Genomic DNA, 25,271 nt, shown 5'->3' on the forward strand with positions numbered 1-25,271 from the left:
AGTGGTTGAGCCGATATTTTTTAACATTGACATTCACAACCAGTATGGATAAAAAAGTAGTAAAGGAGTTTTGCTATTTGGGGAGTAAAATAACTGATGATGGTCGAAGTAGAGAGGATATAAAATGTAGACTGGCAATGGCAAGGAAATCGTTTCTGAAGAAGAGAAATTTGTTAACATCGAGTATAGATTTAAGTGTCAGGAAGTCGTTTCTGAAAGTATTTGTATGGAGTGTAGCCATGTATGGAAGTGAAACATGGACGATAACCAGTTTGGACAAGAAGAGAATAGAAGATTTCGAAATGTGGTGCTACAGAAGAATGCTGAAGATAAGGTGGGTAGATCACGTAACTAATGAGGAGGTATTGAATAGGATTGGGGAGAAGAGAAGTTTGTGGCACAACTTGACTAGAAGAAGGGATCGGTTGGTAGGACATGTTTTGAGGCATCAAGGGATCACAAATTTAGCATTGGAGGGCAGCGTGGAGGGTAAAAATCGTAGAGGGAGACCAAGAGATCAATACACTGAGCAGATTCAGAAGGATGTAGGTTGCAGTAGGTACTGGGAGATGAAGAAGCTTGCACAGGATAGAGTAGCATGGAGAGCTGCATCAAACCAGTCTCAGGACTGAAGACCACAACAACAACATGGATAAAATCAAAATTGATGATGATCGCTTAAATGCGTTAATCCACGCCACTGTACTCGAGAACTGGCAAATGCGATAAACTGTGATCATTCCAGCATCCTGCGACATTTGAATGCAGAGCGGAAGTTCCGAAAATCGGGTGTATGGGTACCGCATGCTCTGAGCCAAAATCACAAAAATCACCAGCTGACCATATGTGCATCTCTGCCCATTCCTCGTCAGTCGGCAACTGGGGCAGAAGCAGTCCAAGAACAACGATCAGGAAGACGGAGTGAAGTTATGCTACTCCACAGTAACGCCCGCCCGCATTCTGCTAGACTGAAAAAAGAACAGCCGGCCAGAGTGGCCGAGCGGTTCTAGGCGCTACAGTCCGGAACCGCATCACCACTACGGTCGCAGGTTCGAATCCTGCCTCGAGCATGGATGTGTGTGATGTCCTTAGGTTAGTTAGGTTTAAGTAGTTCTAAGTTCTAGGCGACTGATGACCTAAGAAGTTAAGTCCCATAGTGCTGAGAGCCATTTTTTGAAAACCCCGTGATTTCTACAGTCGCGGAAGCGAGAATTTAACCCCAGCATTGGCAGACTCTTGTAAATAGTGTACGAGAATTTACAAAGGACGTTCAAGAAGTTTTGCATAGTCGTCTCTAATTTTATCATTTTTTTGCAGGAGGAGAATGAAATTTTTTGTCAACATACTGGGAACATTTAGTCATACATTGAGCCTACTCAATGTAGCCTCCATCAGCTGTGACGTATCTGGCCCAACGTTCTTTCCGTGATGCAAATGCACTTTGGTAAAATTCTGGAGAGTGACTTTTACACCATCGCTTGTCACAGGAAATAAGGTCTTTCTCACTACCAAATCTTTTACCGCGCATGTGGACCTTCAGACGACCAAAGAGGTGCTCGAACAGTCCACCGGTTCATAGGGTCCCACAGGCAATATGTCTGATCGCCGAAATATGGTGCCCGTTGGATACTATGAACTGGCAGTATACCCGTCGATTGTTCAAGCAACAAACACGCCGGGAGAAACTGAAGAATCGACCAAAGAGGTGACGATCAGACGGAGCCAAGTCCGGACTGTAGGGAGGATGAGGAACAATTTTCCAACCCATTTTCCTGATTTTCTGCTGCGTCAAAAGGGCTGTATGGGGTTTGGCATTGTCAGGGTTGATGAGCTGACCCTGAAGCTATGGTCTATAGGTCTTGATGGCACGGCGCAGCTTGTCCAATGACAAACAGTAACAGTTCTGGTTAATTGTGGAGCCAGGTTCCAAAACGTCAATGAAAATGACACCACAATGATCCCAGAAGAAGCAGGCCATCACCTTTCGGCCTGCTGTTCGTGAACGTCTTGGTTTCTTCTTCTGAGGGGAACATGGATGACGCCACTCCAAGGATTGGGTTTTGTTTTCAGGTTTCGACGAAAACAACCGTGCTTCATCCTGGCTAATGACGCCGTCAAAAGACTTTTCCCACTCTTCGTGACACCCTCGCACACATTCTTCCTCATCGTTTTCATTTCTCTTGTCAATACACTAGGCACTCAACGTACACAGATTTTTCTGTATCCTAATGACTGTACCAGTGACACCACACTACCCAACGACGAACGAGTCATTTCAGAAAGCTGTCGTGTCGTCACACATCTGTCGTTTTTGATGATTTGATCGATGGTCTCCTTATTCACGTCATTCACTGCCGTCGATGGTCTACCGCGTCGCGGATTGTCAAGTAGAGAGAAATCACCTTCTTTAAGGGGGGTAGGACGTCAAAGGGGGCGGCTTGGAGCAGGAAAGTCACCACAGGACATTTTAATTTCCACTGTCTATACTCTTACAAGTAAATTCATAAAACTTTGTCAACATCACCGGGAAGGATTCAGGATTCACACTCATTGCAGTGGAAGATCGAAAACGTAACAAAATAAATTTTTTTTACGTGTGAAATTTCATCATTCTTTCACTTACTAATAGCTGCATTTGTTGCTACAGGTACACTTTTCTTCATAAGTTAGAGAGATTCTTCGACGAATTTTGCACAGCATACATACCATACTTACAGGTGTATGGAACTCCAGAATTTGTTCAATTTATGAAAAAACGAATGAGCTGTTATATTTTAAACTTGATTTTTGGAAAAAAACGCAAATTTTCTTGTTAATTACCTCAATTTTTACCACAGTTTTTAATAGATTTGTAAAATTCTAGAGTTTCATACACCTTTGGTTTGTATGCTGTGCAAAATTCATCGAAGAATCTGTCTTACTTATGAAGAAAAGTGTACCTATAGCAACAAATGCTGCCATTAGTAAGTGAAAAAATGATGAAATTTCACATGCAAAAAAAATTATTTTTTTATGTTTTCGAACTTCCACTGCTGTGAGTGTAAATTCTGAATCCTTCCTGCTCATGCTGACAAAGTTTTATAAATTTACTTGTAAAAGTATAGACAGTGGAAATTAAAATGTCCTGTGATGCCTCTCCTGCTCCAAGTCGGCCCGTTTGACATCCTGCCCCCCTTAAACCTCTGAAACCACCGCTCGGTGCTGCTGCGATCCACTGTGTCCTCCCCAGAAAAAGGGATGCCGGTCTTGAAGAGGAATTCCATCACCGACCATTGTCACAACCTGACATCTACTTCACGGTCCATTATGACTCACCTCTAAATAAAAGAAAATACTTTTATATACCAAGTTATAGCTAAATGTTCCAAGCATTTCCCAAAAAATTTCATTCTCCTCCTGCAAAAAATAGTAAAAGTGGAGACGACTGTGCAAAACTTTTAGAGCGCCTTTTGTATTACCGGGGCAACGGCCTTGCCACAGTGGCTACACCGGTTCCCGTCAGATCACCGAATTTAAGCGCTGTCGGGCGTGGTCGGTACTTGGATGGGTGACCGTTCGGGCCGCCATGCGCTGTTGCCATTTTTCGGGGTGCACTCAGCCTCGTGATGCCAATTGAGGAGCTACTCGACCGAATAGTACCGGCTCTGGTCAAAGAAAACCACCGTAACGACCGGGAGAGCGGTGTGCTGACCACACGCCCCTCCTATCCGCATCCTCCATTGAGGATGACACGGCGGTCGGATGGTCCCGATGGGCCACTTGTGGCCTGAAGACGGAGTGCTTTTTGTATTACTGGTGACTAAAGTCTCAGTTATATCTATTTCTTGTGTTTATTACAGTTATTGAAAAAACACGTGAGGCAATACTGACCTTACGACTTATATTAGAAGAAAGATTAAGAAAAGACAAACCTACGTTTCTAGCATTTGTAGACTTAGAGAAAGCTTTTGACAATGTTAACTGGAATACTCTCTTTCAAATTCTGAAGGTGGCAGGGGTAAAATACAGGGAGCGAAAGGCTAGTTACAATTTCTACAGAAACCAGATGGCAGTTATAAGAGTCGAGAGCCATGAAAGGGAAGCAGTGGTTGGGAAAGGAGTGAGACAGGGTTGTAGCCTCTCCCCGATGTTATTCAATCTGTATATTGAGCAAGCAGTAAAGGAAGCATAAGAAAAGTTTGGAGTGGGTATTAAAATTCATGGAGAAGAAGTAAAAACTGTGAGGTTCGCCGATGACATTGTAATTCTGTCAGAGACAGCAAAGGACTTGGAAGAGCAGTTGAACGGAATGGACAGTGTCTTGAAAGGAGGATATGAGATGAACATCAACAAAAGCAAAACGAGGATAATGGAATGTAGTCAAATTAAGTCGGGTGATGCTGAGGGAATTAGATTAGGAAATGAGACACTTAAAGTAGTAAAGGAGTTTTGCTATTTAGGGAGTAAAATAACTGATGATGGTCCAAGTAGAGAGGATATAAAATGTAGACTGGCATTGGCAAGGAAAGCGTTTCTGAAGAAGAGAAATTTGTTAACATCGAGTATAGATTTAAGTGTCAGGAAGTCGTTTCTGAAAGTATTTCTATGGAGTGTAGCCATGTATGGAAGTGAAACATGGACGATAACTAGTTCGACAAGAAGAGAATGGAAGCTTTCGAAATCTGGTGCTACAGAAGACTGCTGAAGATAAGGTGGGTAGATCACGTAACTAATGAGGAGGTATTGAATAGGATTGGGGAGAAGAGAAGTTTGTGGCACAACTTGACTAGAAGAAGGGATCGGTTGGTAGGACATGTTTTGAGGCATCAAGGGATCACAAATTTAGCATTGGAGGGCAGCATGGAGGGTAAAAATCGTAGAGGGAGACCAAGAGATCAATACACTAAGCAGATTCAGAAGGATGTATGTTGCAGTAGGTACTGGGAGATGAAGAGGCTTGCACAGGATAGAGTAGCATGGAAAGCTGCATCAAACCAGTCTCAGGACTGAAGACCACAACAACAACATTGAAAAAACGATTCGAACTTATGCGCCAATTTACTATCCTACCTTTTCAGTGTCGACTATCCGTTTCCGTGCGTCATTGAAGCCTTTGTCCCGGTTGAAGGTGTTCCACGTTCTGATCTCGACAGCTTCTGTGGTAAAAGAGACCCAGCAGGTCGCATATGAAGGTCCCGTGACTATGCGACGTTCCTGTGGCACAATTTGGCCATTAAGTACAAAAGCACCACACTCCCAACCAAAAGGCCATTTAAGTCCTAGTGATAAGCCGCCGCAGAAGTTGAAAGCTCGCGTTTACAAACTAATCTGACGCGACAGGAAAACGGAGAAACAGGTAACCAAACGTGTAAATGGTCAGCATATCTCCATTTTTTGATTAAGAAACTGTTCTGTGAAACTTACTGGCAGACTGAAACTGTGTACCCGACCGAGACTCGAACTCGGGAACTTTGCATTTCGCGGCAAAGTGCTCTACCAACTGAGCTACCCAAGTACGACTCACGCCCCGTCCTCACAGCTTTACTTCTGCCAGTACCTCGTCTCCTACCTTCCAAACTTTACAGAAGCTCTCCTGCGAACCTTGCAGAAGTAAGGCTGTGAGTACCGGGCGTGAGTCGTGCTTCGGTAGCTCAGATGGTAGACCACTTGCCCGCGAAAGGCAAAGGTCCCGAGTTCGAGTCTCGGTCCGGCACGTAGTTTTAATCTGCCAGGAAGTTTCATATCAGCGCACACTCCGCTGCAGAGTGAAAATCTCATTCTGGAAACTGTTCTGTGACTGTAAAATTAGCGCATCACGCCTCAGCTAGGTCTAAATGCTATATTCCGTCGAGGATATGTATTTGTAATGGCAATACAAATAGACTGCAGTCGTGTAGTTTATTAGAGATTATTGAAAATTTACTGAGTCTTACTGTGATTTAGCGTTAGCTTATTTTCTTCAAGCCATTAACTTATGTCATGAACTGCACTCTTTCAAACTGAGCCAGTGTTGCACACAACATCCTTTACTACCAAGCTAGTGTCATCAGAAAACAGAAATATTTTAGAGTTACCCATAATACTAGAGGGCATATCATTTATATAAGGAAGAGGAGCGGCCCCCAACACTGACCCCTGGGGCATCCCCCACTTGACTGTCCCCACTCAGACCACACATCACAGCCGTTATCAACATTGTGAATAATGACCTTTTGCTGTCTGTTGCTAAAGTAAGAGGTGAACCAATTGTGAGCTACTCCCCATATTCCGTAACGATCCAACTTCTGGAGCAATATTTTGTTATCAACACAATCAAACGCGATGATTAAGTGAAAAAAAAATGCCTAGAGCTCGAAACCTTTCGTTTAACCCATCCAGTACCTCACAGAGAAAAGGGAATATGGCATTTTCAATTGTTAAACGACTTCTAAGGCCGAACTGCACATATGGTAGCAAATTATGTGCTATAAAATGATCAGTTACCCCTACGTAGACAGCCATTTCCATAACTTTAGCCAACAATGATAGCACAGAAATAAGGCTAAAATTGTCTACATTATCCCTTTCTCCCTTTTTATAAAGCGTCTTTACTACTGAGTATTTTAATCGTTCAGGAAACTGACCATTCTTAGAGGAAATATTAGAAAAATGGCTAAGTACAGGCCCAAACACGTACAGCACAGTAATATTCGGCTAAGCACTCCATCATACCCAAGAGAGTTTTCAGTGACTTAATTTTTGACTCAATCTCCCCCTTGTCTGTATCACAGGGGAGAAACCGATGCTGTTTCTCGATTAAAACTGCTTTGAATTTTTTTCCCATGTGGGTCACTATCTGCTAAAGCAGTGTGTTATTACTGGCGCAATGTCCCCCTTGTCTATATCAGAGCGGAGGATGTCATGCTGTTTCTCGATTAAAACTGCTTTTTTTTTTTTTTTTTTTTACCATGTGGATCACTATCTGTGAACGCAGAGTGTGTTATTACTGACGCAATGTCCCCCTCGTCAGTATCACAGAGGAGTAACTCATGTTTCTCGATTAAAACTGCTTTGATTTTTTTTTTTTTTTTTACCATGTGGATCACTATCTGTGAACGCAGAGTGTGTTATTACTGACGCAATGTCCCCCTTGTCAGTATCACAGAGGAGTAACTCATGTTTCTCGATTAAAACTGCTTTGATTTTTTTTTTTTTACCATGTGGATCACTATCTGTGAACGCAGAGTGTGTTATTACTGACGCAATGTCCCCCTCGTCAGTATCACAGAGGAGTAACTCATGTTTCTCGATTAAAACTGCTTTGATTTTTTTTTTACCATGTGGATCACTATCTGTGAACGCAGAGTGTGTTATTACTGACGCAATGTCCCCCTTGTCAGTATCACAGAGGAGTAACTCATGTTTCTCGATTAAAACTGCTTTGATTTTTTTTTTTTTTTTTTTTTTTTTTTTACCATGTGGATCACTATCTGTGAACGCAGAGTGTGTTATTACTGACGCAATGTCCCCCTTGTCAGTATCACAGAGGAGTAACTCATGTTTCTCGATTAAACCTGCTTTGATTTTTTTTTTTTTTTTTACCATGTGGATCACTATCTGTGAACGCAGAGTGTGTTATTACTGACGCAATGTCCCCCTCGTCAGTATCACAGAGGAGTAACTCATGTTTCTCGATTAAAACTGCTTTGATTTTTTTTTTTACCATGTGGATCACTATCTGTGAACGCAGAGTGTGTTATTACTGACGCAATGTCCCCCTTGTCAGTATCACAGAGGAGTAACTCATGTTTCTCGATTAAAACTGCTTTGATTTTTTTTTTTACCATGTGGATCACTACCTGTGAACGCAGAGTGTGTTATTACTGACGCAATGTCCCCCTTGTCAGTATCACAGAGGAGTAACTCATGTTTCTCGATTAAAACTGCTTTGATTTTTTTTTTTTTTTACCATGTGGATCACTATCTGTGAACGCAGAGTGTGTTATTACTGACGCAATGTCCCCCTCGTCAGTATCACAGAGGAGTAACTCATGTTTCTCAATTAAAACTGCTTTGATTTTTTTTTTTTTTACCATGTGGATAACTATCTGTGAACGCAGAGTGTGTTATTACTGACGCAATGTCCCCCTTGTCAGTATCACAGAGGAGTAACTCATGTTTCTCGATTAAAACTGCTTTGATTTTTTTTTTTTACCATGTGGATCACTATCTGTGAACGCAGAGTGTGTTATTACTGACGCAATGTCCCCCTTGTCAGTATCACAGAGGAGTAACTCATGTTTCTCGATTAAAACTGCTTTGATTTTTTTTTTTACCATGTGGATCACTACCTGTGAACGCAGAGTGTGTTATTACTGACGCAATGTCCCCCTTGTCAGTATCACAGAGGAGTAACTCATGTTTCTCAATTAAAACTGCTTTGATTTTTTTTTTTTTTTACCATGTGCATCACTATCTGTGAACGCAGAGTGTGTTATTACTGACGCAATGTCCCCCTTGTCAGTATCACAGAGGAGTAACTCATGTTTCTCGATTAAAACTGCTTTGATTTTTTTTTTTTACCATGTGGATTACTATCTGTGAACGCAGAGTGTGTTATTACTGACGCAATGTCCCCCTTGTCAGTATCACAGAGGAGTGACTCATGTTTCTCGATTAAAACTGCTTTGATTTTTTTTTTTTTTACCATGTGGATCACTATCTGTGAACGCAGAGTGTGTTATTACTGACGCAATGTCCCCCTCGTCAGTATCACAGAGGAGTAACTCATGTTTCATGATTAAAACTGCTTAGATTTTTTTTTTTTTTTTACCATGTGGATCACTATCTGTGAACGCAGAGTGTGTTATTACTGACGCAATGTCCCCCTTGTCAGTATCACAGAGGAGTAACTCATGTTTCTCGATTAAAACTGCTTTGATTTTTTTTTTTTTTTACCATGTGGATCACTATCTGTGAACGCAGAGTGTGTTATTACTGACGCAATGTCCCCCTCGTCAGTATCACAGAGGAGTAACTCATGTTTCTCGATTAAAACTGCTTTGATTTTTTTTTTTTTTTTAGCATGTGGATCACTATCTGTGAACGCAGAGTGTGTTATTACTGACGCAATGTCCCCCTTGTCAGTATCACAGAGGAGTAACTCATGTTTCTCGATTAAAACTGCTTTGATTTTTTTTTTTACCATGTGGATCACTATCTGTGAACGCAGAGTGTGTTATTACTGACGCAATGTCCCCCTTGTCAGTATCACAGAGGAGTAACTCATGTCTCTCGATTAAAACTGCTTTGATTTTTTTTTTTTTTTTTACCATGTGGATCACTATCTGTGAACGCAGAGTGTGTTATTACTGACGCAATGTCCTCCTTGTCAGTATCACAGAGGAGTAACTCATGTTTCTCGATTAAAACTGCTTTGATTTTTTTTTTTTTTTTTACCATGTGGATCACTATCTGTGAACGCAGAGTGTGTTATTACTGACGCAATGTCCCCCTTGTCAGTATCACAGAGGAGTAACTCATGTTTCTCGATTAAAACTGGTTTGATTTTTTTTTTTTTTACCATGTGGATCACTATCTGTGAACGCAGAGTGTGTTATTACTGACGCAATGTCCCCCTTGTCAGTATCACAGAGGAGTATCTCATGTTTCTCGATTAAAACTGCTTTGATTTTTTTTTTTTTTTTTACCATGTGGATCACTATCTGTGAACGCAGAGTGTGTTATTACTGACGCAATGTCCCCCTTGTCAGTATCACAGAGGAGTAACTCATGTTTCTCGATTAAAACTGCTTTGATTTTTTTTTTTTTTTTACCATGTGGATCACTATCTGTGAACGCAGAGTGTGTTATTACTGACGCAATGTCCCCCTTGTCAGTATCACAGAGGAGTAACTCATGTTTCTCGATTAAAACTGCTTTGATTTTTTTTTTTTTTTTTACCATGTGGATCACTATCTGTGAACGCAGAGTGTGTTATTACTGACGCAATGTCCCCCTTGTCAGTATCACAGAGGAGTTACTCATGTTTCTCGATTAAAACTGCTTTGATTTTTTTTTTTTTTTTACCATGTCGATCACTATCTGTGAACGCAGAGTGTGTTATTACTGACGCAATGTCCCCCTTGTCAGTATCACAGAGGAGTAACTCATGTTTCTCGATTAAAACTGCTTTGATTTTTTTTTTTTTTACCATGTGGATCACTATCTGTGAACGCAGAGTGTGTTATTACTGACGCAATGTCCCCCTTGTCAGTATCACAGAGGAGTAACTCATGTTTCTCGATTAAAACTGCTTTGTTTTTTTTTTTTTTTACCATGTGGATCACTATCTGTGAACGCAGAGTGTGTTATTACTGACGCAATGTCCCCCTTGTCAGTATCACAGAGGAGTAACTCATGTTTCTCGATTAAAACTGCTTTGATTTTTTTTTTTTTTTTTTTTTTACCATGTGGATCACTATCTGTGAACGCAGAGTGTGTTATTACTGACGCAACGTCCCCCTTGTCAGTATCACAGAGGAGTAACTCATGTTTCTCGATTAAAACTGCTTTGATTTTTTTTTTTTTTTACCATGTGGATCACTATCTGTGAACGCAGAGTGTGTTATTACTGACGCAATGTCCCCCTTGTCAGTATCACAGAGGAGTAACTCATGTTTCTCGATTAAAACTGCTTTGATTTTTTTTTTTACCATGTGGATCACTATCTGTGAACGCAGTGTGTGTTATTACTGACGCAATGTCCCCCTTGTCAGTATCACAGAGGAGTAACTCATGTTTCTCGATTAAAACTGCTTTGATTTTTTTTTTTTTTTTTACCATGTGGATCACTATCTGTGAAAGCAGAGTGTGTTATTACTGACGCAATGTCCCCCTCGTCAGTATCACAGAGGAGTAACTCATGTTTCTCAATTAAAACTGCTTTGATTTTTTTTTTTTTTTACCATGTGGATCACTATCTGTGAACGCAGAGTGTGTTATTACTGACGCAATGTCCCCCTTGTCAGTATCACAGAGGAGTAACTCATGTTTCTCGATTAAAACTGCTTTGATTTTTTTTTTTTTTACCATGTGGATCACTATCTGTGAACGCAGAGTGTGTTATTACTGACGCAATGTCCCCCTTGTCAGTATCACAGAGGAGTAACTCATGTTTCTCGATTAAGACTGCTTTGATTTTTTTTTTTTTTTACCATGTGGATCACTATCTGTGAACGCAGAGTGTGTTATTACTGACGCAATGTCCCCCTCGTCAGTATCACAGAGGAGTAACTCATGTTTCATGATTAAAACTGCTTAGATTTTTTTTTTTTTTTTTACCATGTGGATCACTATCTGTGAACGCAGAGTGTGTTATTACTGACGCAATGTCCCCCTTGTCAGTATCACAGAGGAGTAACTCATGTTTCTCGATTAAAACTGCTTTGATTTTTTTTTTTTTTTACCATGTGGATCACTATCTGTGAACGCAGAGTGTGTTATTACTGACGCAATGTCCCCCTCGTCAGTATCACAGAGGAGTAACTCATGTTTCTCGATTAAAACTGCTTTGATTTTTTTTTTTTTTTTTACCATGTGGATCACTATCTGTGAACGCAGAGTGTGTTATTACTGACGCAATGTCCCCCTTGTCAGTATCACAGAGGAGTAACTCATGTTTCTCGATTAAAACTGCTTTGATTTTTTTTTTACCATGTGGATCACTATCTGTGAACGCAGAGTGTGTTATTACTGACGCAATGTCCCCCTTGTCAGTATCACAGAGGAGTAACTCATGTTTCTCGATTAAAACTGCTTTGATTTTTTTTTTTACCATGTGGATCACTATCTGTGAACGCAGAGTGTGTTATTACTGACGCAATGTCCCCCTTGTCAGTATCACAGAGGAGTAACTCATGTTTCTCGATTAAAACTGCTTTGATTTTTTTTTTTACCATGTGGATCACTATCTGTGAACGCAGAGTGTGTTATTACTGACGCAATGTCCTCCTTGTTAGTATCACAGAGGAGTAACTCATGTTTCTCGATTAAAACTGCTTTGATTTTTTTTTTTTTTTACCATGTGGATCACTATCTGTGAACGCAGAGTGTGTTATTACTGACGCAATGTCCCCCTTGTCAGTATCACAGAGGAGTAACTCATGTTTCTCGATTAAAACTGCTTTGATTTTTTTTTTTTTTTTTACCATGTGGATCACTATCTGTGAACGCAGAGTGTGTTATTACTGACGCAATGTCCCCCTTGTCAGTATCACAGAGGAGTAACTCATGTTTCTCGATTAAAACTGCTTTGATTTTTTTTTTTTTTTTTTACCATGTGGATCACTATCTGTGAACGCAGAGTGTGTTATTACTGACGCAATGTCCCCCTTGTCAGTATCACAGAGGAGTAACTCATGTTTCTCGATTAAAACTGCTTTGATTTTTTTTTTTTTTTTACCATGTGGATCACTATCTGTGAACGCAGAGTGTGTTATTACTGACGCAATGTCCCCCTTGTCAGTATCACAGAGGAGTAACTCATGTTTCTCGATTAAAACTGCTTTGATTTTTTTTTATTTTTTTTTACCATGTCGATCACTATCTGTGAACGCAGAGTGTGTTATTACTGACGCAATGTCCGCCTTGTCAGTATCACAGAGGAGTAACTCATGTTTCTCGATTAAAACTGCTTTGATTTTTTTTTTTTTTACCATGTGGATCACTATCTGTGAACGCAGAGTGTGTTATTACTGACGCAATGTCCCCCTTGTCAGTATCACAGAGGAGTAACTCATGTTTCTCGATTAAAACTGCTTTGATTTTTTTTTTTTTTTTTACCATGTGGATCACTATCTGTGAACGCAGAGTGTGTTATTACTGACGCAATGTCCCCCTTGTCAGTATCACAGAGGAGTAACTCATGTTTCTCGATTAAAACTGCTTTGATTTTTTTTTTTTTTTTTTTTTTTTACCATGTGGATCACTATCTGTGAACGCAGAGTGTGTTATTACTGACGCAACGTCCCCCTTGTCAGTATCACAGAGGAGTAACTCATGTTTCTCGATTAAAACTGCTTTGATATTTTTTTTTTTTACCATGTGGATCACTATCTGTGAACGCAGAGTGTGTTATCACTGACGCAACGTCCCCCTTGTCAGTATCACAGAGGAGTAACTCATGTTTCTCGATTAAAACTGCTTTGATTTTTTTTCCCCATGTGGGTCACTATCTGTGAAGGCAGGGTGTGCCACTAAACCGAACCAGAAATGTGGGCGGGTGATGTAGGAAGGTAGATGAGCGCTAGGGCTGCTATTTTTCAGACTGTGTCTGCCGAGTGTGCACAAACTGTGCGAACGCGTAGCCAGTGCTCCGCGAAGAATTGCGTCTGACAGGCGGGTAATTGAAGCGTGTGTGGTGGAGAGGACGTATCCGTCCAGAGTGAAGCTCACGCCACAACCCACCAACACTCTCTATGCCGAGAAAAGTATCACTCGATTAATCGGTACCGAACGTACACCGCTATTTTTACGACAGTGCTATCTTACGACGATGCAAATTTTACGCCACGCAGCCGCTACCCAACTATCGTATTACGACGTCGAATGCAAATCACGCAATGACACGCAGATTCAAAATGTTCAAATGTGTGTGATATATTATGGGACTTAACTGCTAGCGTCATCAGTCCCTAAGCTTGCGCGCTACTTAACCTAAATTATCCTAAGGACAAACACACACACACACACACACACACACACACACACACAAACACACACACACCCCTGCCCGAGAGGGAGGACTCAAACCTCCGCCCGGACCCGCAGATTCAGCAATATAAACCAGAATAATAGAATGTTGGAACACATGAGGCAATACTGACCCTACGACTTACCTTAGAGCCGCGCGGGATTAGCCGAGCGGTCTAGGGCGCTGCTGTCATGGACTGTGCGGCTGATCCCAGCGGAGGTTCGAGTCCTCCCTCGGCCATGGGTGTGTGTGTTTGTCCTTAGGATAATTTAGGTTAAGTAGTGTTTACGTTTAGGGACTGACGACCTTAGCAGTTAAGTCCCATAAGATTACACACACATTTCAACATTTGAACGTACCTTAGAAGGTAGATTAACTAAAGGCAAACCTACGTTTTTAGCATTTGTAGACTTGGAGAAATCTTTTGACAATGTTGACTGGAATACTCTCGTTCAAATTCTGAAGGTGGCAGGGGTAAAATACAGGGAGCGAAAGGCTATTTACAATTTGTACAGAAAGCAGATAGCAGTTATAACAGTCGAGGGGCATGAAAGGGAAGCAGTGTTTGGGAAGGGAGTGAGACAGGGTTGTAGCCTCTCCCCGATGCTATTCAATCTGTATATTGAGCAAGCAGTAAAGGAAACGAAAGAGTGGGTATTAAAATCCATGGAGAAGAAATAAAAACTTTGAGGTTCGTCGATGACACTGTAATTCAGCCAGAGACAGCAAAGGACTTGGAACAGCAGTTGAACGGAATGGACAGTGTCTTGAAAAGAGGATATAAGATGAACATCAACAAGAGTAAAGCGAGGATAATGGAATGTAGTCGAGTGAAATCAGGGGATACTGAGGGAATTAAATTACGAAATGAGACACTATTTTGCTATTTGGGGAGCAGAATAACTGATGATGGTCGAAGTAGAGAGGATATAAAATGTAGACTGGCAACGGTATGGAAAGCGTTTCTGAAGAAGAAAAATTTATTAACATCGAGTATAGATTTAAGTGTGAGGAAGTCTTTTCTGGAAGTATTTGTATGGAGTGTAGCCATGTATGGAAGTGAAACATGGACAATAAATAATTTGGACAAGAAGAGAATAGAAGCTTTTGAAATGTGGTGCTACAGAGGAATGCTGAAGATTAGATGGGTAGATCACGTAACTAAAGAGGAGGTGTTGAATAGAATTGGCGAGAAGAGAAGTTTGTGGCACAACTTGACTAGAAGAAGGGATCGGTTGGTAGGACATGTTCTGAGGCATCAAGGGATCACAAATTTAGTATTGGAGGGCAGCGTGGAGGGTAGAAATCGTAGAGGGAGACCAAGAGATGAATACACCAAGCAGATTCAGAAGGATGTAGGCTGCAGTAGGTAGTGGGAGATGAGGAAGCTTGCACAGGATAGAGTAGCATGGAGAGCTGCATCAAACCAGTCTCAGGACTTAAGACCACAACAATAACAACAACAACATTCCGTAACGGTCGAGAGCTTTAGTTACCTTTCAGACTGGACGTGGTGAGTTGATCTTAGTCTTCCCCCTCCACCAAGGGGAAGGCCATAGGCATAAATACTGGACCAGGACCACTCGAGGAGCAGTCTCAGGTCGCACCTGATGGAGGTTACGAGCTACGTGGCCGAAATATCGTGCAAGTACGACGCTGATATCCGGCAGAACACCCGACAACCCAGGATGTCTATCTGAAATTGTTTTCGGTGAAATTCCTGTAGTATACCTTGATTCATAATGAGTTGCAAGCACCAGCGAAAGTGAAAGTAATCCTTTATACTTAGTTAGGCGCGAAATTATTGCCAACGCGGGAAATATGCATCGGCGTTAACCTCGTTTCTTTTCCGCGTGAGATCTGTTGTGATCTGGCAAGACAGCCAATCCACTAGGAGGAAGCCGAAAGGCACGCGTTTAAGCTCACGCAGGCTAGCGGGAGGTGTGGAACAGTTAGAGGAATAGAGACTAGCAAATAAAGTACGTAGCTGCTGGAATACTTAACTTTAATTCATAACTGGTGAACATCGCTCTTGATGGTACATGTTTTACAGCATCAATAGTAACTGGTAATGGCGCCTTGCTAGGTCGTAGCAAATGACGTAGCAGAAGGCTATGCTAACTATCGTCTCGGCAAATGAGAGCGTAGTTTGTCAGCGAACCATCGCTAGCAAAGTCGGCTGTACAACTGGGGCGAGTGCTAGGGAGTCTCTCTAGACTAGACCTGCCGTGTGGCGGCGCTCGGTCTGCAATCACTGACAGTGGCGACACGCGGGTCCGACGTATACTAACGTACCGCGGCCGATTTTAAAGCTAAAGGCTACCACCTAGCAAGTGGGGTATCTGGCGGTGACATCACAAGATTCATATCAAGAAATGTCGCGGTGATACACATGAGCTCGCTTGAAGCTCATTATTTCTGCGCTTTGAACGTTTTGTAATCTCCCTACGTAATAAAATATTATTGTAATATTCCGGCTGCGAGTGTCAGCGATTATGCGCTACCGTAGCTGAGACGAGAACGCTCTTTGCTGTGGAAAAAGAGCGTCTATGCTTTCTGTAACTGTCGGAATTAAGGAATGGCTATTGGACAGTGTTTTTTTTTTGGGGGGGGGGGGAAGGGCTTCAGATAAGTACTGCTATAGAGAAGTAACTTGGAGTGCAGAGAAGATACAACCTGTAATCGCAGTTATCAAGAATTAAAAAAAATAAACTCTCTTGTTCAAACGAAGGTAAATATCGTTTACGAACTTATATTCGATATTGATCCCCGGACCTTTCTTTTAAAAAAAAAAGATTAGTTCGTTTAGCAATACAGTGTACAGCGATTTCTTCGCAAATTAACAATACTGGGCGAATCTGCTACTATCAGGGTCCGAACGACGCGCGATATTTCGCCCTCGGCTTGTGTGTTAAAGACGTTCTTCAGGCGACCAGACTGTTAATCAGAAGATACCACCACACTGCCAGTGTTGTTCAACTTTCTACTCTGAGTAATTTAGCTGCCACGAGAGACGGAGTCTTCATCGCGCTACAGTCTGGAACCGCGCGACCGCTATGGTCGCACGTTCGAATCCTGCCTCGGGCATGGATGTGTGTGATGTCCTTAGCTTAGTTAGGCTTAAGTAGTTCTAAGTCTTAGGGGACTGATGACCTCAGCAGTTAAGTCCCATAGTGCTCAGAGCCATTTGAACCATTTTTTTCTTCATCGCGAGTTGTGACAGTTTCCTCCGACTTTGCCTGGCATTCTCTGAGAACCGGAGAAACGGAAACCTCCAACTGCCAACTCATCCTGTACGTAACCCGTTCTGTCCTTACAATAGCCACGAAGAAAACAAATTTGATCTATAACCTAGTTTTTCACAAATTTTTATATTAGACGGGTAAAAAATTTTAAAATCTATGCATCTAGGCAAAAAAATTAAAAGAGAGTTTAAACACTGTACCTGTCTTACCTGTGCCAAAGTCAAAGGTCAGGTTAATTAATTTTTCTTTACGACGTACCACATATACACACATCAAAAAAAAAGTTTTACATCATCGCTGTTCCGAGAACTCCTGAAGATAGACGTTGACAGTGGATATTGTATCACAGACACAGTCCCTCTGACTATTCAGAGATGTCACTAAACCCACCCAAAGATGTAAACAACCATGGATGAGCAGCGCCTATTAGACGGAGGGGGTCCGACAGCCGATCAGTTCCAGTCATTCCACCAGGAAGGAGGTACACGGCAAGTGTTGTCTGGAGTTCAGCCGTGCCTAGACGGTCAATACCGCGGTTCGATCGCGTCCGCATTATTACTTTGCGCCAGGAAGGGCTTTCAACAAGGGAAGTGTCCAGGCGTCTCGGGGTGAACCAAAGCGATGTTGTTCGGACGTGGAGGAGATACAGACAGACAGGAACTGTCGATGACATGCCTCGCTCAGGCCGCCCGAGGGCTACTACTGCAGTGGATGACCGCTGCCTACGGATTATGGCTCGGAGGAACCCTGACAGCAACGCCACAATGTCGAATAATGCGTTTCGTGCAGCCACACGACGTCGTGTTTCGACTCAATCTGTGCCCAATAGGCTGCACGATGCGCAACTTCACTCCCGACATCCACGGCGAGGTCCATCTTTCCAACCACGACACCGTGCAGCGCGGTACAGATGGGCCCAACAACATGCCGAATGGACCGCTTAGGAATGGCATCACGTTCTCTTCACCAACGACTGTCGCATATGCCTTCAACCAGACAATTGTTGTGTTTGGAGGCAACCCGGTCAGGCTGAATGCCTTAGACACACTGTCCAGCGAGTGCAGCAAGGTGGAGGTTGCCTGCTATTTTCGGGTGGCATTATGTGGGGTCGACGTACGCCGCTGGTGGCCATCGAAGGCGCCGTAATGGCTGTACGATACGTGAATTCCATCTTCCGACCGACAGTGGAACCATATCGGCAGCATATTGGCGAGGCATTCGTCTTCGTGGACGACAATTCGCGCCCCCATCGCCCACATCTTGTGAATGACTTCCTTCAGGAAAACGACATCGCTCTACTAGAGTGGCCAGGATGTTCTCCTGACATGAACCCTACCGAACATGCCTGGGATAGTTTGAAAAGGGCTCGTTAATAGGTCGATCCATAGTTCTGCTCTATCTCACCTTGTGATGCCTCGTGTAAGGAGGAGAAATGAGTACCGTCACGTTTCCGACTTTGATAAAGGTCGGATTGTAGCCTATCGCGATTGCGGTTTATCGCATCGCGACATTGCTGCTCGCGTTGGTCGAGACCCGATGACTGTTAGCAGAATATGGAATCGGTCGGTTCAGGAGGGTAACACGGAACGCCGTGCTGGATCCCAACGGCCTCGTATCACTTGCAGTCGAGATGACAGACATCTTATCCGCACGGCTGTAGCGGATCGTGCAGCCACGTCTCGATCCCTGAGTCGACAGATGGGGGCGTTTGCAGGACAACAACCATCTGCACGAACAGTTCGACGGCGTTTGCAGCAGCACGGACTATCAGCTCGGAGACCGTGGCTGCGGTTACCCTTGACGCTGCATCACAGACAGGGGCGCCTGCGATGGTGTACTCGACGACGAACCTGGGTGCACGAATGGCAAAACGTCATTTTTTCGGATGAATCCAGGTTCTGTTTACAGCATCACGATGGTCGCATCCGTGTTTGGCGACATCGCGGTGAACGCACATTGGAAGCGTGTATTCGTCATCACCCGGCGTGATGGTATGGGGTACCATCGGTTACACGTCTCGGTCACCTCTTGTTCGCATTGACGGCACTACCCTTCATTCGATCCCTGCGAAAACCTACATTTCAGCAGGATAATGCACGACCACATGTTGCAGGTCGTGTACGGGCCTTTCTAGATACAGAAAATGTTCGACTGCTGTCCTGGCCAGCACATTCTCCAGATCTCTCACCAACTGAAAATGTCTGGTCAATGGTGGGCGAGCAACTGGCTCGTCACAATACGCCAGTCACCACTCTCGATGAACTGTGGTACCGTGTTGAAGCTGCACGGGCAGCTGTACCTGTACACGCCATCCGAGCTCTGTTTGACTCAATTCCCAGGCGTATAAAGGCCGTTATTACGGCGAGAGGTGGTTGTTCTGGGTACTGATTTCTAAGGATCTATCCACCCAATTTGTGCGAAAATGTATATTTGTCCAATGAATATCCATTTTTTATATGCATTTCTTCTTGGTGTAGCAATTTTAATGGCCAGTAGTGTAGCTCCTCGTTTATTTGTTTTTATTGTATTCCGTAGCTGTTATTTCTAATTTGTTAATTCTGTTAATTTTGAGCACTTTAATGCTATCTGCATTGGACAAATGGCGCCGTTTCAACTACTGTTTAATTTGGACCATTTTCTGTATATTTCATTTATTAGCTAGCCGGCCAGTGTGGGCGTGCGGTTCTAGGCGCTTCAGTCTGGAACCGCGTGACCGCTACGGTCGCAGGTTCGAATCCTGCCTCGGGCATGGATGTGTGTGATGTCCTGAGGTTAGTTAGGTTTAAGTAGTTCTAAGTTCTAGGGGACTGATGACCTCAGATGTTAAGTCCCATAGAGCTCAGAGCCATTTTTGCCATTTGTTAGCTGTTTTTATAGTTTTTCCACATGATTTTTATTAAATCTGCGACCGGTTTTGCGCCACATATCGGTGCATCCTCAGGCAATCCGTTCAAAAAATAATATAATAAGAGCTCATATAACTATTCGATCCCCGAATTCTGAGGTATAAACTGAACTTTTAAGCAACCAGTTTTTTGAATGAGTCAAGAGAGTACTCACATACGCTATTTATAACATGGTAACGTTGAACATTGCCCTGTAGCCACTCCCCACCATATAGTTCTATTATTGAGCTCGGTCTCTTGTTATAACTACTTTAATTTTCACCGTTTATCTTAATTTGAGCCACTCTTCGCTATTCGCACCCCATATGCGGCGCGCACTTCAGACGTTTCCACGTAGCAGCGCATAATCAACTGATAAAGTGCGATATCAGTCGTAGCGGACTCTTACACTCGTGGCTTTAACGTTGGCTTTACAAGGTAATTTTTACTTACTTGACTTGTGCACTTCAGCTCATGTCCTTATTTCCTCATGCTATGTGAACTTACGTAATACCTGTTTCTAGTTCTACATTTTGATACGGTTGTTATTATGCTATGTTCATTAAAAATTTTTCATAGTTAACTCATTCTGATGTAGATACCTTTAGTCGGTATCGAAGCCAGGTCAGCACAGTAAAATTTGTACAACCCGTTGGCTATTTTTTATCGTTCATTAACGCTGAAAAGTAGTAAAGGAGTTTTGCTATTTGGGGAGCAAAATAACTGATGATGGACGAAGTAGAGAGGATATAAAATGTAGACTGGCAATGGCAAGGAAAGCGTTTCTGAAGAAGAGAAATTTGTTAACATCGAGTATAGATTTAAGAGTCAGGAAGTTATTTCTGAAAGTATTTGTATGGAGTGTAGCCATGTATGGAAGTGAAACATGGACGGTAAATAGTTTGGACAAGAAGAGAATAGAAGCTTTCGAAATGTGGTGCTACAGAAGAATGCTGAAGATTAGATGGGTAGATCACGTAACTAATGAGGAGGTGTTGAATAGAATTGGGGAGAAGAGAAGTTTGTGGCACAACTTGACTAGAAGAAGGGATCGGTTGGTAGGACATGTTCTGAGGCGTCAAGGGATCACCAATTTAGTATTGGAGGGCAGCGTGGAGGGTAAAAATCATAGGGGGAGACCAAGAGATGAATACACTAAGCAGATTCAGAAGGATGTAGGTTGCAGTAGGTACTGGGAGATGAAGAAGCTTGCACAGGATAGAGTAGCATGGAGAGCTGCATCAAACCAGTCTCAGGACTGAAGACCACAACAACAACAACAACAACGCTGAAATACTGCTTCTGAACGTCAGCCGCGTTCTTCATTGTATAGCGTGAAGAATACTGCAATAGAACTTACGGAAAATATTTCGAAAATGCTTACACATTCGAAAGTTCTCAACCATCCATTAACCAAGTCTTTTCTTCTTTGCAGGTGAGGAACTGAAACATACCGACTAACGGAGCAAATGCAGATTGCCCAAGGGTTGCCGTAAGTACGTTAGAAGTGTCGCTCTGAGTTAAATCTTCAACCACACGAGCAGAAGAAACATTCTAGGCTAAGATCACAGCACGACACAGTTTGAACAGAAATACTATTATAGGTTTCTATTTACTTGTGTCTAAGCACGTAGTCGAGCTAGGAGTAAAGTTTTCAAAGCGCGTTTTTTTACCTTGAACAGTGCTGCCATCTCTCGAGATGCGGTCAAACTAGTTCTTAATGTATTACGTCGTTGTTGCCATGTGTTTGAGAGCGGAATTTTTGTTCCTTATTTTTTTTAGTAAATCTTTTCTCGTTTTCAGTCGTCAGCTACAATGTAAGTCATTTACATTAGACTTATTACCTGGTAATTCATTAGGTGAGGTCTCTGGGACCTTGCGAGATTTATCAAACTGGCTCTCCAAGGTAATTTATAGCGGAGTAATCCTATACTTCGTCTAACGTCGTTAAATCGCCAATTCTATAAGGTTTTCCCATCCGGCTTGGATCTCCGCCCCCCCCCCCCCCTACCTTTTATAAATCCCTCCAAATCCTTGAACGTCATGCTCTCCACCTCGCCTATCGCATCCGTCTCCCCTCCCCCACGCGGATCCTGTATGATCTCATCCCCTTCCCCCATCTCCTCCTTTTCCTTGAAAGGATACGGATCCTGTACACCTCCCGCAAACTCGATCCTCCTCACCCGCTCGTCTCCCCAATCCTCTCCCACCCCCGCCCACTGCCGCGCCTGTATTCCCACGTCCCACCCGGTCTCCATCTCTCCACCCTCCTTACCCTCTCCCAAGGTGGCTTCTGCCAGCTCCCCCTCCCTGATGATGCCCTCCTCCCCGCCATCTACCCCTCCTACCAACTTTGATCCTCCCGCCTCCTCCTGTACTTACTCCTCTGGGCACCCTCCCTCCCTTCTCTCCCTTTTTCCCTCCCTCCTCCTTTTCTCCCCCCTCCTCCACTGGGCCTCCCCTCCCCTGTCCCTCTCCTCCTGCCCCCATCTCCTCAGCCATTGGCATCCTTTTTCTCCCCTCTCCCCCACCTCACCCCTGTTCCCCTCTTGGCAGGTCCCCGGACTCGCACACGCTACGTGGACATTCGAGCGCCGGAGATCACTGCCATCTGTGTTTCATGTGTGCCGTCGTGTTTAGTGTTCAGTGTTCACCGTCACACGCCCTCGTTCACCAGCGCCATCTTCATCTTCAGTGTTCGTGCGTCGTCTCATGTTAGCAGTGTGGATTATCGACGAGTGTGAACGGCTCCGTGTTTGTCTCTATGTGTCTCCTGTTTTATTGCCCACCGGTCTGTAACTTGTGTCTTCTCACTGTTTTTGCTGCTTGTGTCTTCTATGGCTGAAGAGCAGCGTAGTGTGCTGCTGACAGCCTGCCTGTTATACAGGCTTTAAAATAACAATAAAGTAAAAAAAAAATCTATAAGGGTTTTTACAGTCGGTTGCATTATCGCCTTCTTCGTTTGTTGCTAACACGTGTTGTTGAGACATTCTGCGGTCTGCTAGACCACGCCTCGTAACTATATACCTGTTTTCTTAGTATAGCACGAAATGTACTCTAGGAAATTTGTAAGTTTTATCAATCCTGTATTTGATGAAGACACAAATCAGTGAACAGAGGAACATGCCATTGATATATATCAAGAAAGAGACGAACAGGACGACGAACTTCCAATAGCCAGGTGCCACAATTCTGCTAGCGAACGAGAGTATCACTCACAGGAAGAACATCTATACAATGGTGTTGAACACCTCCCCGTTTTTTTTCAAAAATACTTAAAGTACTAGTTAAAATCAGACATGTTCTGAGTGGTGGTAAAGGAAAATATGGATCCCAGTAGTGAAAGTCCGTTTTACAGACTTTCTTTTTGTCCAATATTTATGTGCGAATTTAAACCCTGAAATTTAGCTTTATGTGAAAACTTACCAGCTACGCAAAGGTACTATAATTTTTCAGAATGCAGCATTTAGTTCTCTAACAGTTTGTTTATGTGTAATATTAAAAAAAAATCGCTCAGACGTCTGTGATTTGGAGTGACAAAAAGTAAAATGCTACAGACTTTATTTTCACGCAGTACAGTCAACGTGGAGTATTTAAACAACTCCGACATTATTATAAAGTAAATGTTGTAGATCTTAAAAGCCCCGGCATTAGACAACATTCCATTAGAACTACTGACAGCCTTGGGAGAGCCAGTCCTGACAAAACTCTACCATCTGGTGAGCAAGATGTATGAGACAGGTGAAATACCATCAGACTTCAAGAAGAATATAATAATTCCAATCCCAAAGAAAGCAGGTGTTCACAGACGTGAAAATTACCGAACTATCAGTTTAACAAGCCACGGCTGCAAAATACTAACGCGAATTCTTTACACACGAAAGGAAAAACTGGTAGTAGCCGACCTCGGGGAAGATCAGTTTGGATTCCGTAGAAATGTTGGAAAACGTGAGGCAATAATGACCCTACGAGTTATCTTAGAAAATCGGTTAAGGAAAGGCAAACCTATGTTTCTAGCATTTGTAGACTTAGAGAAAGCTTTTGACAATGTTGACTGGAATACTCTCTTTCAAATTCTGAAGGTGGCCGGGGTAAAATACAGGGAGCGAAAGGCTATTTACAATTTGTACAGAAACCAGATGGCAGTTATAAGAGTGGAGTGGTATGAAAGGGAAGCAGTGGTTGGGAAGGGAGTGAGACAGGATTGTAGCCTCTCCCCAATGTTATTCAATCTGTATATTGAGCAAGCAGTAAAGGAAACAAAAGAAAAATTCGGAATAGGAGTGAAAATCCATGGAGAAGAAATAAAAACTTTGAGGTTCGCCGATGACATTGTAATTCTGTCAGAGACAGCAAAGGACCTGGAAGAGCAGGTGAACGGAATGGACGGTGTCTTGAAGGGAGGATATAAGATGAACATCAACAAAAGCAAAACGAGGATAATGGAATTTAGTCTAAGTAAATCAGGTGATGCTGCGGGAATTAGATTTGGAAATGAAACGCTTAAAGTAGTGGATGAGTTTTGCTATTTGGGCGCAAAATAACTGATGATGGTCGAAGTAGAGAGGATATAAAATGTAGACTGGCAATGGCTAGGAAAGCGTTTCTGAATAAAAGAAATTTGTTAACACCAAGTATAGATTTAAATGTCAAGAAGTCGTTTCTGAAAGTATTTCCATGGAGTGTAGCGATGTATGGAAGTGGCTTTTTTAAACTATTTGTATGGAGTGTAGGCATGTTGGAAGTAAAACATGGACGATATATAGTTTAGAGAAGAAGAGAACAGAAGCTTCCGAAATGTGGTGCTACAGAAGAATGCTGAGGATTAGATGGGTAGATCGCATAACTAATGAGGAGGTATTGAATAGAATTGGGGAGAAGAGGAGTTTGTGGCACAACTTGACTAGAAGAAGGGATAGTTTGGTAGGACATGTTCTGAGGCATCAAGGGATCACCAATTTAGTATTGGAGGGCAGCGTGGAGGGTAAAAATCGTAGAGGGAGAGCAAGAGATGAATACACTAAGCAGATTCAGAAGGATGTAGGTTGCAGTAGGTACTGGGAGATGAAGAAGCTTTCACACGATAGAGTAGCATGGAGAGCTGCATCAAAGCAGTCTCTGGACTGAAGACCACAACAGCTACAACAACAAGTTAAATGATTTATCCCCTAAATCTTAAATGATTTTACCCCAAAACCTCAGCTGGACTCCCAGAGACCACACCTCATACTGTAGGTTACAGAACAGTCAGCTGGTGAGTTAAGGCTCACGTCACTAATATGTAAAATACTGTTGTTAATAGTATCGATGCTTAAACATATTTTGGCTCAAATATGCAATTCAGTGTTCTTTCTTTCAGTCTGTTAGTTCCATCTGAGAACCACTAATGTCGACATATGTCCGGTGGGAAAAGATGGTCTCACAACCCGT

At 42.8% G+C, this 25,271-nt stretch overlaps 1 protein-coding gene and 1 pseudogene across 1 annotated transcript in view; both read left to right on the forward strand.

Moving 5' to 3' along the window:
* The window catches only part of LOC124719992 (sodium/potassium/calcium exchanger 3), a 684,419-nt gene that overhangs the window by 292,224 nt on the left and 366,924 nt on the right, over positions 1-25,271 (forward strand). The window lies entirely within an intron of this gene.
* LOC124720597 lies at positions 3,462-3,579 on the forward strand (annotated as a pseudogene).

This window comes from Schistocerca piceifrons, chromosome 11 (genome assembly GCF_021461385.2).
Source record: "Schistocerca piceifrons isolate TAMUIC-IGC-003096 chromosome 11, iqSchPice1.1, whole genome shotgun sequence".
NCBI lineage: Eukaryota > Metazoa > Arthropoda > Insecta > Orthoptera > Acrididae > Schistocerca > Schistocerca piceifrons.